Source organism: Triturus cristatus, chromosome 4_2, assembly GCF_964204655.1.
Source record: "Triturus cristatus chromosome 4_2, aTriCri1.1, whole genome shotgun sequence".
Taxonomy (NCBI): Eukaryota; Metazoa; Chordata; class Amphibia; order Caudata; family Salamandridae; genus Triturus; species Triturus cristatus.
Window position 1 is genome coordinate 613,549,071 of NC_140586.1, and position 16,507 is coordinate 613,565,577.

Consider the following 16,507-nt stretch of genomic DNA (forward strand, 5'->3'; position numbering starts at 1 on the left):
TCTAAAGGCAGCCACTCCAGTGGATGAATGTGGTGTAAACCTATATTCACAAACCTTTCTTTTGATGGACAACTCCCAATTGTCACCAGGAACAACTGCTAGCTGTATAGCATCTTTCAACACTTTGACAAACCTTTCCATGGCGCCATTGCACTCATGGGAAACACTTCAGGCTCAAAGAGCTCTTCCAAACATTCAACAACAACCTGAGATTCAACAGAATTGACAATTTTAATTTCAGACCACCTAGAATATAAGTTCATACAAACCAAAACAAATCGATCCTGAGACCTTAACTTCACAGGTCCCAAAATATCGATTGCCAGATCAACCAAGGACCAGAAGACTGTTCGTGGACGATCATTGGTTGCATCCTGCACTTCAGTGTCTTGTCACTCCCAGCACACTGGGGGCAATTGCGAACAACCCTTTCTATAGAGTTAAAGAGGTTAGTATCAAACCTCCCTATAAGAGTAGATCTGATAGGCCTTCGGTCTCAGCTAAAGCTTCTAAAAGATTTTCACCAACTTTAAAGACTGTCCTGGGTAGAAGGTTTCCCGTTCTAATTGTGGCAAGAAAGGCAATTTTTTGTGTTCCTGTAGATCCAAGAGGAAGCAAAAGAAAGTTAGGGAAGTTGATGTTTGCGAGCAAGATGGTGAGGTTGTTGAGATTTGTCAAGTTGTTGATTCAAAGAATGAGGGGCCTTTTGAGAATGTATTGATAAATGATCAGTCTGTAAAAATGCTATTTGACTCTGGTGCCAAAATCACACTTATTCCTTAGAGTTTTTATGATCAACAGCTACGTAACAAGGTCAAATTAGTCAAGCCAGACATCAAACCCAGAGGTTATGGAGGAGACGTTATTGATCTTTTGGGGCATTTCTGGGGCGCTAATGAATTCAAAGGCAGGATTGTTCCTGGGAAAATTTATATCTCTATGAGAGGGGATTGTTTGATTAGTTGGTTCCACTAGCAGGATCTTTACGTGTACCTAGATCCACATCAAACGCCCTCGGTGTGTTTGAGGGATATCCCAGCTGTTAAAGCTGTAAATGATGAGGGGGCGTGGTCTCGCGCCGCAATAGGATGGCGGCTGGTCGTTAAGCTCTGCTCGAACGCGGAGCTTTTCTCAAGATTACAGCCTGCTGTCTGCCCACGAAGCTGTTCTGAGGCCGGAATCTTGTGGATGAAGGGTCGGAGCGACGATTGAGGTCGTTCCGACCAAGCTTGCTACATTTTCTGAGCCAGCGGCAGCGGAGGTGCTTTCCTGTCATCGAGATGCGAGCGGCGGCCGCCAATTTGTACCGCCCGCTCGCATATTTCAACCAGTTGTGAGGTAATCTGGCGTTTTTAGATTATAAATGCGCGACAACGTTCTTTTTCTTTTTTTTTTCTCCTCTATATACCTGAGGTATGGCAAAAGACTCTCAGCTCCCTACCTGCATTATAATTGCTGACTACAATTTGCCCTGCGATAGTTGGTGATCTTAGGCTTTATTTCTCCTCACCTCAACCTCAAGTTTCAACAGGTACACTTTAATTTAAATATGGATATTCTTTAAAGGAGCTGATATTTGCATTTTTCTTTTTTCCTTTCTCTGATCTTCTGACTTTTATATTCAGCAAGTGCCTGCTTTAATTTCTTTATCTCATTCCTGTCACACTTCCTAGCCTCTTGATAACATGGTATTTGATTTAATATTGTCACGTCGTTTTCTCATGGATGCCTGTCAACTACTATCGGAGGGCTAACGGAAGGTGACACTCTTTTTTTTTGCTGCACATGCTTTCTTTTTTGGTATCTTTTTCTCTGGAGCCTCGTTGATTAGTGATGTGTTTTCATTAGACATATGGGCAGACTGAAGTCTTTATTAAAAATCACATCTCGACATCCACATAATTTCAAGATGGCTAGTGAAGCTCCAATTTCGGTCAGAGCCTCGTCTTCAGGTACCAAACCCAAGAGAGCCAAAAATGACCCTCCCTCACCCATATTATCCGCTCAAACCCTTTTCTTGACACTATTTTGGATGAGGTGCGGGGTCTTAAATCTTTTATGACCACGACTAACGAGAAGCTTCAACAAATTGAGGATAGATGGATTAATATGGAAGCTAAGGTGTTAGATATGGAGCAACGCATCAGTGATGTACATGATGTAGCTACTAAAATCCCGATTTTGGAACAGGAAATTCAATGACTCAAGCTTCACACTGAGGACCTTGAAAATCGTAATAGACGCAACAACCTACGTCTTTATGGTCTGCCAGAAAATCTTGAAGGTCAGGATATGCTTCTCTTTCTAAAGAAATTTGTGTCAGAACTTTTAGACCTTTCACCTGAACCTTCATTAAATATTCAACGAGCTCATAGACTTGGTCGTATTCAACCTCATGCTTCCAAACCCCGAGGAATCATCATGTTGTTTTTGGAATTTACTGATTTAATGCGAGTCCTCTCTGCAGCCAAAGCAAAACGTCACCTTAAATAGTCAGGTCATAACATCTTCATATCACAAGATTTGTCTAACGCTACTAATGAAAGAAGGAAGGAATTTCTGGCTCTTTGTCCTCAAATGAGACAATTGAATATTCGTTATGGTATCCTCCATTCTTGTCTGTGTAATATTACTCACGAAGGTTCCACACGTTCTTTTGATGATCCTATTAAATTGAAGTCTTTTCTTCAGAACCTTTCTCCAACTTCTGCAACTGGTTCTTCCTACCGTCCTTAATGTTCTTGTTTCTTTTACTTACCTTATTTATTATGGCTGTCTATAACTTTTCTATTATTATATTTCTCTCTGTCGTTTCATCTCTCGTCGGTGCTGTCACGCCCCATGCATCAATTTTTGTTGCTTTCTTTTAGATCTGGATATCTTCCCTTGATCTATCTTCTTTTTCTTCTATTTCTATTCCCTTTTTCTTTTTACGCTTTTTTGTTTTTTCCTTACATATGTTTCTTTTACTCGATAATGTTCTATTCGTTGCATGTGTCCATTAGTACTGTTTGTTTTTGGATAGCATATTTTTTCTACTCATCTCATATGTGGTGTTTTTCTCTTTGTAGCTGTATCCCTGAAGTGTATCATCTCATTACATGTATTGCCCCTCCGTCCCTCCATCATGTGAAATTTTGTCGCGTGGAATGTTCGTGGTCTTGGAAACCCCGTCAAAAGACAGAAGGTACTTTCTCATTTATCCAAATTAAACTCTCAAGTATCTTTTATTCAAGAAACACATTGTAATGAAGCAGAATCGCTTAAGTTAAAAAGACAATGGGTGGGTCAAGTTGTTTACTCTCCTGCTCCCAGTAAAAAAAGGGGTGTTGCTATATTGTTTCATAAGTCATTGTCTGTACAAATTTTATCTACGCAAAATGATGCTGATGGACGATGGGTAATGACCAGGGTTGTTGTGCAAGGCAGGGATTTGGTCTTATTGAATATTTATGGTCCGGTTAGACCGGATCCTGAGTTTTGGCATAACATTAAGATTTTACTTTCCTCCATTGACTGCCCTAATATTATCATTGCTGGTGATTTTATCCAATGGATTGACCCCTTTTCTGACAGACAATCTAAGTGCAAGTTTCCTCTAGATAAATCCCACAAAGCTTTCCATTCGGCCATTGCCTCTCGTCCACTATATGATGTTTGGAAGACTTGTAACCCTGACTCTCTCGAGTTTACTTTTTTTTCCAATGTCCATCAAACACGGTCCAGGATTGATTACATTTTAGTTAGTAAACCCCTACTTCCATCTATTCAATCATCGGAGATTGAGTCAATTTTGATCTCCGATCATGCACCAGTCCTTACTGTTTTGGATCTTTCCTTAAGTTCCCCAAAATTCAGCGGTTGGAAGCTTAATAACATTTTATTATCGGATACCATTTTCATTACAGAAGCCACTACCTTTATTAACGAGTTTTTCATGTTTAACAATCCCATAGAAACCTCTATTTCCAATAATTGGGATGCCTTTAAGGCCTCTTTCCGGGCCTTTACTATTTCTTATGTTACAGAAAAACAGAAAATTGCTCGAAATAAATATTCAGCTCTACTACAACAGCTTAAATTATTAGAACATAATTATTTTACTTCTAAATCATCTTCGGTACTTCATGAGTTGATTAAGGCCAACTCTGAACTTAACAAACTTGCGACAGTAGAAGCTTGCAATATCCTCCTTAAAATTAAATCTAAATATCATGGTGGCCAAAATAAAGCTGGTAAGATGTTAGCCAACTACTTAAAAATCAAATCTGAACGTAAAAATATTGGACCCATCTTAAATGAATCCACTAAACGCTTAGCGTCCTCAGATGAAGATATTGCTAATATTTTTCATGAATATTATGAATCACTTTACTCTGATGACACGAATCCTTCTAATCAAAATGTAGATATTTTTTTTATGGGCCTTCCCTCCCCTCCATCCTTTCCCGATGAATTTAACTCATTGGAGGGTGTGGTTACTGCCCAAGAGATAACTAATGCCATCAAATCTTTAAAAAAATCAAAAGCACCAGGGCCAGATGGTTTTTCGATTGAATTTTATTCTACTTTTGCATCCACTTTTTTCCCAAACTTTTGACACTTTTCAATTCTTTTATTGATGATGTTAAGGCCTCTGGATCTTTTATGGATGCCTTAATAATTCTCATTCCTAAACCTGACAAGGATCATTCCTATATCATTAATTAACTAGGATTGTAAAATATTTGCTAAGATTCTTGCCTCTCGTCTTGAAAGTCTTGTTCCATTATTGGTTAAGACTGATCAAGTTAGATTTGTTAAGGGTAGATTAGCTGCAGATAATGCTCGAATGTTTGCAAATATTATCTCTCATGCAAAAAAATTCAAATCTCCTCCTGCAGCTCTGTCTCTAGATGCTGAAAAGGCTTTTGACCGTATCAATTGGCAATTTATGTTTAGAACCCTCTAATGGTTTGGTTTTGGTCCTACTTTCATTTCCTATATTAACTTATTATATTCCTGTCCACGGGGCAGTATTTTTGTAAATAATCACTTTTCAAAACATTTTTCTTTATCTAGAGGTACACGTCAGGGTTGCCCTCTTTACCCTTTGTTATTTGTTCTCTGCCTTGAACCCTTCCTTGAACGCATCCATGTTAATGCTCATATTTCTGGCTTCACACTTAATTCTTTAGAAACCAAAATATCAGCATATGCTGATGATATATTAATATATATGTCTAATCCTCTTACTTCTCTTCCTCCTTTTTTGGATGAGGTTCGGTTATACTCCAGTATTTCTGGATATAAGTTAAACCTCTCTAAGACAGAAGTTTTATCTCTGAACTCTTTATGCTATCAATATATGTTTAATGACACTAATTTTACATGGTGCCCCACAAAAATTAAATACCTTGGTATTTGGTTCTCTGCTTCACTATCTACCACAATTAGATATACGTTTAATGCATTAATCACTAAAATTCAATCTCTCCTTCTTACTTGGACCCCCCTTTATCTCTCCTGGTGGGGTAGGTTAGATACTATCAAAATGATGATTGTACCCCATGTCCTCTATACATTATCTATGCTGCCTATTCGAATTCCCATTTCATATTTTTCACAAATTAATTCCATCTGTACAAAATTTTTATGGAACAAGAAGCATCCACGTATTTCCCTTACAAAACTTAAACGCCCTAAATCTGAAGGTGGAGTACGTTTTCCTGATTTTAAAGCCTATTACTCAGCCTTTTTGATTAAACAATCCTTTGCTTTATCTTTTGACTTTGCTGATACCCCTATACCCAGATGGATTGCTTTTGAACGCTCCTCTTTAAAGGATTTTTCTTTTCAGAATGTAATTTATGTGTCCAATTGTACTTTCATCTCTAATAACCCTATTTTAAAATATTCTCAAAATGTATTGTATAATACATTCACTAATGGTCTAACTCCTTTTCAATGCTTTTTATCCTCTACTATCTGGTATAATACATTTCTCAAATATAAGGGTAAATCATTCTATTATAAACACTGGAAGGAGAAGGGTATTATTTTTGTGCATCAATTAATTTACCAACACTCTGTTACTTCCTTCCTTGAATTACAAACACGTTTTCATTTACCTGATACTTCTCTGAATGAATACCTCTTAATTTCAGCTGCTTTACAATCACAGCTTCTTTTGACCTTCCTGATTCCATACCATCTCTTACTCCTCCAACACCTTTATACAGTTTATTTCCAGTGCACAGACCTAAAGCTGCTCTTGTCTATAAATTACTGTTGTTGCATATAACTGAAAGACCTAAGTCCCCTATTGAAATTGCGTGGGAGCCAGACTTGTCCCTTTCATTCTCTATCTCTGTTTGGGATAAATTATAGTCTAAGTTATTTAAAATTTCTGCTGCTGCTCGTATAACCCAATCTTTGTATTTTATTTACAATAGAGCTGTTATTACCCCTGTCTGCATATCCAAGTTTTCCCCTTCCTCGTCTCCCCTATGCTGGTCTTGTTCTAAATATACCGGCACTTTGAGACATCTAATTTATGATTGTTCCAATGTTTTGACTTTTTGGAAATCTGTTTGGTCTACTTGCATGAGCATTTTTAAATGTAATCTTACATTATCATTACATAATGTTTTTCTAGGTTCCTCCTCACCTGATGTAGATGACTCCACTTCTATTTCCTTATTGTTTGACATTTTTATTGCATTAGCATTCAAAGTTATTTTATCATCTTGGAAAGGCAACTCTAAAATATCTGTATTGATGTGGTGGAATTTTATTTGCGATGAACATAGGATTGCCAATGTCTCTTCTTCTATTCTTTCTCAAAAAATTAAATCTGATCTCCTCTGGTTACCTTTTACATCTTATCTTTCTACACATGCTCCTATGCCCTAAATTGTTTTTCTTCTTATTATCATATATTTTTCTTTCCCTTTCCTAGTTCTTTTTCTTTTCTCTTTCCTTCTACTATTTTCTCATACACTGTATTTCTATATTAATAGGTTATTTACAATTTGTAAATATTGTTTCTATTTTGTGAATGATTGTATTCTTCTTTTTTGTTTGTTTCTCTTGAAAACTCAATAAAACTCTTAAACAAAAAAAAAAAAGCTGTAAATGATGCGGCTGATGTCTGGATTGCGAAATATCCAGAAGTCTTTAGCAAGGAATTAGTGAGGTTCCGTGAAATCTGAATCTGCGCTATAAATATCATGGTTCCGTTACGATTTTGGTAACAGCGAACCGTAACTAGTGAGTTCGGCCAGTAGGTGTGTTTCTGTCACATTACACCAATGGATTCACTGCGTATTTAGGGTTTTCATTCCGAACCCTGGGTTCCATTTTGCGCCTGGTAGCCATTTTGTGGTTGCCCTCACATAGGCCGATGACTATGGCCAAACGAGCCTTTTTTGGTCAGGCGCGCCTTAGCTCGAGTTCGTGCTGACTCCTACTTGACTTGAGTGAACTGACCTCGTTGCCCTAGGCCTACCCTGCCAAACCCATTCCCGCCCGCTAGCTGATCTTGATTAAGGGTCAGAGCACGGGATCTCGTAAAGTTTTATTGCACACAAACATGCCCCATCTTACTTCTATCTGTTTCTGTTTCTTCGTTTATGGTCCATTTACGATATGGGTTGTGGTCTCTTTATTATGGGTCTGTCCGGCTTGTCTAAAGAAGAATGTTGGGATTGTTCGATGATCGATCATGGGCCGGACAACTGAAAAGTGGGTTTTACCGTCATGCGATACTTTTGGTGTGGTTACATGCGATTGGACGATTTGTAAAATAATGGGTGTTTGTCTGGAATGTGATGTTTCTGGCATAACAAGGGATGACTTGCTTTGTAAATTTGAGCAGTCTCCTGAGAGCTCATACCGTGATGACTTCTAGGACTTCTGTTACTGGCTGCAGCCAATAAAAACGATCTCCGATGCCATCCAGAAGTATCTTGTGTCTCTGTATTCTAAGACAGGTGAACCCGAAGACTTTGGGCGTGCCCCTGGCGCCGCTGGGTTCTAAAAGCCCGGTTCTTCAGTTGGCGCCCGACGTGGGGCGACATCAAGCGGTACCGGTCCAAGCCCGAGGATCGAGAGGAACTTCGTGAGGAAACTCTGGAGGAGGTCCCCCACTTCAGTGACCCCTGCATGTCGAAAACGTGGACTGAAGATCTTTTCCACGAGATTTCCCCCTTCTGACGGCTACGTAAGGACCGCTGCCCTGACTGTCGCCCTGTCTTGGACAACCCCCCCTTTTTGTGAGACTTCGTAAGGCGAGACGATCGACGGATCTTCTGGGTGGCGTAGCAGACGACTTGGTTAAGTATAAGTGGGTCGCTCCCACTAACTTGTTTGGTTCTTAGTTTGTTTGGTCCTTAGTTTTGATTTGAAAATTGCAATTTCCAAAGCCGAGGGTCTCGTATATTTACGAGTGTATCGGTAGAGATAGTCCCTTGAAGTTTGAAGCTCGATTAGTGAGCGAAGATGCCTAATCGTAGCAAAATTGGTACTTGGTTTTGTTGTGGTTATAACAGGAAGTTCCGATTGGAGGACTCGTGTCCGATACCTCCAGTTGGAACTCCGACTTATGAGCTCTACTCTAAACACGGCGTGGGCCCCATTACGTTCAATGAAGTATGGGTCCGCTACACTAGGAAAGATGGTGTCTTACGATGGCCCCAACATGGTAGTTTTGAAACAGACATTTTAGACAATTTGGAAGCAAAATTATTTAGGAAGAAAGCCCGGCCGGTAATGTTCGACTCCTTCCGCCTTTGGCGCAAAGAAGCCAGACAACGATATATAAAACAAGCTAAAAGAGATAAGAGAGAAAAGGGTGTATCGATAATGCAAGCTGCTAGGCAGTTTAAAGAAGATGAAGAGGATAAGGCGATTGAGGTGTCAAATAGGCAACATCATATGGCTATTGACAAATGTTATCCAGTTTTGTCACCCCCTCTTGTGAGTCCTGTTAAGGATCCCGAAAAGGATCCATTAATGTCTTACTTGTTAAAGTCACCTCCCCCTTACGTGCAAGGTGCTACTGCACCGATATTACCGCTTGTTGTACAACAGGCTGCTGGTCAGCCTTTAGTCCCTCCGCAAACCCCTTTTCCTGTTACACAGTTGGTTCAGGTTGCTCCGGCACCCCCTCTTCCTGGGTTGCCTACTTTACCTTTGCCTGCCTTGATTCAGACTGCTGTGCCTCTTGCTCCTGTCCCTTCGACTTCCTCCACTCCTGCGTCTTTTCCTTTGCCATCGCAAGGTACCTTTTCTCCTGTTCTTATGAATGCTTCCCCTTCTGTTCGTCGGCGAGTAGCTGACACTGTTGCTAAGTTCTTAACTCCTCTATTTGGGTCGCTAGTCACGACCCCCGTTTCTGATGACAGACAGAGACGTAGTCAGCTCCCTGGTTCTGTGGAGCGTGGAGTGTTGGATTCGTTGGCTCGTAGGCGAATGTTTCTAGGTATGATCCGGGAGCGGTGCTGAAAACGTTTCTACAGTGGAAAGAGCCGACGCAGCGGTATGTTTTTGATACGATGTGTACTTTGCTTCGGGAACAATGGGAAGATGATGAATTGGAGTTGGCTCCTGTTGGATTGCTTGATATTCAGAGTGAGTTCGCCAAAGGGACGATAGTGGGAGCTGGTGTCGAGGATGCGGTAGTGACACTTCTTACATATAGGTCTGCACTTCCTCCCCAGCCATTGTTTGAGCCTGATGCCTCAGTTAGAAAGAAGGTACGCCAATATCCAATGAGAGAGGTTCCTCCAGTTTGGAGAGAGGGAGACGCAAACGCTAATCCACCTATTTTGGCTCATTTCCAACGAGTTTGGATACATGTCCCTTGGAAGAGAGCTGAGGTTTTGGCTCTTAAGCAAACCTTACCCGACCCCCGTAAGAATCCCGCGGGGTAATATAAGGAGTTGTCCCAGACAGTCGATGCATGCATTATGAATCTAGCTGATGTGGATATGTTATTGGGTAATGTAGTACCTCAACCGTTGTGGGCGAAGATTCGCCAATAGGATCATGCGGTAGAATTAGGTGATACATGGTTGAATATTGCGGCCACAGATGCCAGACAGATAGGAGGAGCTAAACCTGAGCCTCTAATTGCGGATTTACCCGGTAGAATTATTAATATGATGAAAACGATGATGCCAGCGTTACGAGTGAATTGGGACAAGTTGACAGCATGTAAGCAGAAGAAGGACGAAAGTGTGTCTGATTTCTTCACCAGGTTCGAAGAGGCTTTTATAGATCATAGCAGTCAAGATATGAGTACGGAAGGTGGCCAGAGACTGTTTGTAGATAAGTTTGTGTTTAATTTACTTCCCGAACTGTGTAATAAGTTGAAAGATTCTGAGAGTTCTTGGGCTGTCTCTTCTTCGGCCCAGATATTGGCGACTGCACAGTACTATGAGAATAGGAATAAGGATGAGAAAGTTAGATTAGAGAAAAAGATAAAAGACTTAAAAATGAAGGTTCTTCTGCAGCAGGCGTATCCGCCTCGCTCGAATCAGCAAGAATCACAGCAACGTCTACAGTTTCATCAACCTCCATCGTTTCAGAGACTGTCACAGAAACCTGAGTATTTTCCTCCAAGACCACCTTTGGGTCTCAATCAGTGCGCGTATTGTAGAGAGGAAGGTCATTACAAGAATGAGTGCCCTGTTTTACGACAACGTGCGAGCGGTATGTTGGCTCCAAGAGGTCGTGGTAGTTTCCAGCAGGTTTCTAGGGGTAGAGGACGCAGCGCGTTCCCTCAGAGCAAACGTTCTTTTCCCCCACAGGCGTCTATGAATTATTTTGACCAGCAGAACGTACAGACCGGCAGATCTCCGCAATATTATGTTGACGATCGCTATGTTGAGAGTGAGAGTACTGGCTATAATGATTGCTAGGACAGCCAAGGACAAAGAGAGGGAGTAGTGTCAGTTCCAGTAGACCAGGAGGGACCTTATGTTGCAGTGGTTACATCGGGTGTGGTAGAGCCTTTTCTTTTGGATACTGGTGCAGCGAAGAGTTCTATCATGCACGCTAAACTCCCTGGTGCACCTTTGTCTGGCTTAATGAATATTTCAGTGGGATTTTCTGGCGCCCCGGTTCGTAATCCAGTTTCTAGTCCCTTGTCTCTTTCTATTGGGCCTTGTGAATTGGAAGCACCCCTTATTTTAACGACAGGTTGTGGTGAGAATTTGTTGGGTCTGGATTTGTTAAAGAGACTGCACGCAACATTGTATTGTTCTCCTTCGGGAGTACACCTTACATTGGGTAAGAGAGTGACCTCTCCAATGTATCTGTCTAGAGATCAGCTTCCACTGGAATTGTGTTGTCTCCCTGATACTCTTTGGGCTACTGGTCCTAATGATGTGGGTCTTTTGGGGATTCCACCATATGTTGTGACGCTCAAATCGAATGTTAGATTGCCACGTATTCCCCAATATCGGATTTCGAGTGATGGTGAAAGAGCGCTTCTAGCGATCATCTATGATTTAATTGAGAAAGGTGCGATCGAAGAGATGAGAGGTAACGTGTGTAACAGTCCTGTTCTGCCTGTCTTGAAGCGTACCGATTCTTCTCAGCAGCCTGAGTATCGGTTTGTGATTGACCTTCGAGAGGTTAATAAGATTGTTGTGCCCCAGTTTCCTGTTGTTCCGGACATTACTGCTTTGTTGACTTTGATTCCAGCTTCAGCTGCCTGGTTCTCCGTCATAGATTTGAAGAAGGCTTTCTTTAGTATTCCAATCGCCGAAGAAAGTAGAGATATTTTTGGCTTCTCTTTGGGAGGACGAAGCTTCCGGTTTAAGCGCGCTCCTCAAGGTTATTGCGAAAGTCCGTCCATCTATAGTCAGGCTTTGAAAACTCAGCTTGATGCTTTTTTGTTACCTGCGGGTGCTGCTCTTATTCAGTATGTTGACGATCTGTTAGTAGCTGCTGATGATAAGGAAACTTGTAAAGAAACTACTCTTTCGTTGTTACAACATTTGTCTGATTTGAATCATAAAGTGTCACCTTCAAAGCTACAGTACTGTCGCCAAGAAGTGACCTACTTAGGTCATCTCTTGTCGAAGGAGGGAAGAAGGTTGACCCCAGAACGAATCCAAGCGATTGCTCAAATGACTGTGCCTAGTACGCAGAGAGAGGTACGCGCTTTCTTGGGTATCACGTCGTACTGTAGACAGTGGATTCCGAATTTTTCCTTGTTGGCAAAACCTTTGTTGGCTTTGACTTGTAAGGATACACCGAGTCCTCTTCCCTGGTCTGACGATTGTCATAAAAGTTTTTCTGAATTGCGTGACGCGTTGTGTTCTGCTCCGGTGTTGGGTACTCCTGACTACAGTAGGCCTTTTACACTCTACGTTCATGAGAGAGAGGGTTGTGCATTGTCAGTTTTGACGCAGCAGTTTGGTGAGAAGCAGCGTCCATGTGCGTATTTCTCGTCGACTTTGGATCCGGTAGCCAGAGCGTTGCCGAGTTGCTTGAGAGCTACAGCAGCAGCGGCTGTTTCCATCCGACAGTCTGCTGGGTTGGTGATGGATAATAATTTGGTGGTGATGGTTCCACATGCAGTGGATACTTTATTGAACAGAACAAAGACTCAACATCTTACTAGTGCAAGGTTGTCGGGTTATGAGTTGACGCTTTTGGCCAGTCACGTGCACATTAAACGGTGAAACGTATTAAATCTAGCGACATTGTTGCCGATTTCTGTGGATAGGAATGGTCAAGAACAGCAGGATTGCTTTCTTAGGACAGAAGAGGAAACGAAGGGTAGAGTTGATCTAAAAGATACTCCTCTTTCAAATCCAGATGGTACGCTATGGGTTGATGGGTCATGCTACAAGCTCCCGAATGGTGATACGACTGCGGCATATGCCGTGACGACATTGTGTACGATTGTTGAAACTGCACGAGTGAGCTTTAATTCAGCACCAGCAGCGGAATTGATCGCATTAACAAGAGCGTGTGTCTTGTCTGAAGGAAAGAGAGTGAATGTATATACCGATAGTCAGTATGCGTTTGGTGTAGCACACAGTTTTGGACGCTTGTGGCGAGAGAGAGGATTCCTCACGTCGCATGGGACTAAAATCCAACATGGACAGTTGGTGAATGAGCTTCTTGAGTAACTTACTCTGCCGAAGCAAGTTGCGATTGTGAAGTGTAGTGCTCACCGAAAGGTTACGAATGATGTTGGCCGTGGTAACGCATTTGCGGACGAAGTTGCGAAAGAAACAGCAAAAAATGTGATGAGTCGAATGTATGTTGCGGAGCCTGCGAGATGGATTGGTGCGGCTGGAATGTGTGAGGATACGATTGAGAGTGTGAAATCGATTCAGGACGAAGCTACGGAGAGTGAGAAAAACATGTGGAGAGAAACTACGGGTAGATTGGATTCGACTGGTTGTTGGGTTGACTTGTCGGAACACCAAAGATGGATGTTACCCGATGCGTATGTGCTTGCGGTGGTTACGATGGCACATGGTATGTCTCACATCAGTGCGAAAGGGATTTGTAAGCTGTTGGCTCCAGTGTGGGAGAATGGAGGAATTCCCAAGTGTGCGGAGAATGTGGTCAAAAATTGTATGGTGTGTCTGATGTATAATCCTGGTAAGGGAACTCCAACTCCAGCTGGTCACTTCGCGCCTCCGACGTATCCGTTCGAGGTTTTGAAATTGGATTTTATCCACATGGAAAGATGCAACAATTTGAAATACGTCCTTGTAGTTGTTTGTGCCTTTTTCTAGATGGGTAGAGGCATACCCCCTAAAAGATAATACTGCCTTGTCCACAGCTAAAGTCTTGCTCAAAGAATATTTCCCTAGGTTCGGGTTGCCAAGGATGGTGTGGAGTGATAACGGAAGTGAGTTTGTGGGCAGGATCATGAAGAGAGTATGTGAGGGTTTGGGCATAAAGCAGAAGTTCCACGCTGTGAATCATCCCCAATCAGCTGGTTTAGTGGAGTGCTATAATGGCACTCTGAAGCTGAAGTTAGCCAAGATTCAGGCGAGTTCTGGTCTCCAATGGCCCGATGCCTTGCCATTGGCACTTTTGTCAACTAGAACTACAGTGCATTCCTGAATTGGACTTAGTCCGTATGAAATTGTGTTTGGTCGACCGGCAAATGTGTGGGGAGTGCCGAGACCAACAAAATGTAGTGACATTGATTATCCTGTGTTGGTGGACTATTTGTATGACCTGACGGCTAAATTGCGTGTCTTGCATCAACAGGTTCATGATAACTTGCCACCAGCATCTGTGGACCCAGGTCATACTATCAATCCTGGTGATTGGATCCTGGTAAAGAATTTTCAGAGGACTAAGAATGATCAGCCCCGTTGGACGGGCCCTCACCAGGTGTTGTTGTCTACAAGGACATCTGTAAAAGTCTTCGGAAAAAGAAATTGGATCCACGGCGTACACTGTAAGAGGGTACCTTTACCACTGCCGTACGACCAGTGGATCCACGAAGGCATCGCAGACACTGAAACTGAGAGATTACCGAAACTCACACCGTTTAGCGACGCTGAATTGGTATGGACAAGGTCTGAGAAAGGAGATGACAATGTCTTGCAAGCAGCTATGCCTTCACCTTTAAGCTTGGACACCACTGAACCTGAACTGTTGTTTCAAAGTCAGTCAGAGCCTGGTAAAAGTCATTATAACCTGCGGTCTAGAGACAATGGACTAATAAAGAACAAATAATTCCTTTCATTTCGAGAACAGCACTCTCTCAGCCAAGGAACCGTTTTTGATCCTTTTTTCTTTTTTTCGTACCACCATCCGGGTTCATCTGTAAGGTCACGGTGTAAAGACTTGGGATTGCAGCCGTGTAGAGATAAGGTCGATGGTTCTGCTTGGTCCTAGGGCGTTCCCTGGACTGACAGACGCACTCCTTAGCAGAAGAAAACCAACCGCCACTAACAGCAGGGTGAGAGGATGGAATTTTTTGAGGTCAAGAGAGCTGTTGAGAAAACGAACTTTAAGATGAAACTATGCAGGATAATGCATCTCAAATGTTTTCCAATTACATGTATTATGATGTTTCTTAGCATGACGTTAGCTTTGGTGGGTTGGATTGTTTTTTCTACCCAATTGACTTCTGCACCCACTTCCCAACCTACGTCTTTTCCTATTACTACTTCTTTGCATTCTTTTCACATCTTACCGGAACACGAGCAGATTAGAAGGTCAGAATTTGTAAATAACTCATTTGTACAGCTTCTGCATCAACATCAGTTGGTAGTGACCCTCACTAATTGTTGTGTGTGTGGTCTTATGCCACATACTACGGATAGAGGTATTCCCTATCTGGTTCTGCCGTTTAGTCAGAATGGGTCTTTATGGGCTTTCCAGACGATGTTCATTTATGCTAATCGAAGTCTATCCCCTGCGTTCCATAAGAGATAACTCGAGTAATAAAGCCTTGGTGAAGGGAATTGTGAATATGAGTAGGGATATCGACACGTATAGGACTATTCCCAAGGACGAGTTACTAGCTTATGTTGGCTGGAACGCGACTGGATACAGTGTTAGCCTGAGTGAAAAGCAGAGACGAAAGAGGTCACCTCCGATTTGGATCGTACCCCACCGAGGTCATTTTTGTCTGCAAGGTATTGGCAGGAATCCGAAAGCTCAGTCAGGGAAGAGTGTTTGTACTCAGACGTATGTTTTTACGTCTCAGTCTTCCCCGCCGTTTTTGGCAGCCAAGGGTACGTATTATGTTTGCTACGACAGAGCATATACATGGTTGCCCCCTGATTTTTCGGGAACGTGTTATGTCGGATATTTGTTGCCTCCTACGTATACTGCCGCCGCAGATTACCACAAGACGAGAGTTGTCAGGGGTGTCTTCGATCAGGAAGATACCGCTGGACAAGAAGTGGGAGACTTCTTTAAGGGTTTTCTACCGTTTTGGGGACCTACGGTTAACAGTAGGAGCCTGCGGCATTTGACGAGAGTGGTTGAATCCACCATAAACGAAACTGCCGGTGCCCCTAGTAATTTGACAGCTGAGCTTCAAGCGGATCGCCTTATGACATTGCAGAATCGTATGGTTTTAGATGTCATACTTGCAGATCGAGGTGGAGTATGTAAAGTGATCCAATCGAGTTGCTGCGTTTTCATTCCAGATAATGCTCCGACAGTATACGAGGCCATCTCCAGGCTACATAAGATCTCCGGGTCAATACATACGGACGGAGGAGATTGGTCGTTAAGTGGATGGTTTTGGGGACTGTTATCCGCTTGGGGATGGAGGATTCTGACGATCATTGGTGTGGCTTTAGCAATTCTTTTCTTGTGTTGTCTCTGTGTACAGTGTGGTCCGGCCATATGTGGCCTTTGTGCTACTACATGTGTTAGGAGACCGCCTGTCTTGAGAAAGGTACAGAGAGATAGGATGATGCTTCAACAGCACCTTGATGATCTGATGAATATAGACATCAATTCAGATGCAGACTGAGATTGCCTATGTAAGGGCAAAAGGAGGGTCTGAGGTTCCGTG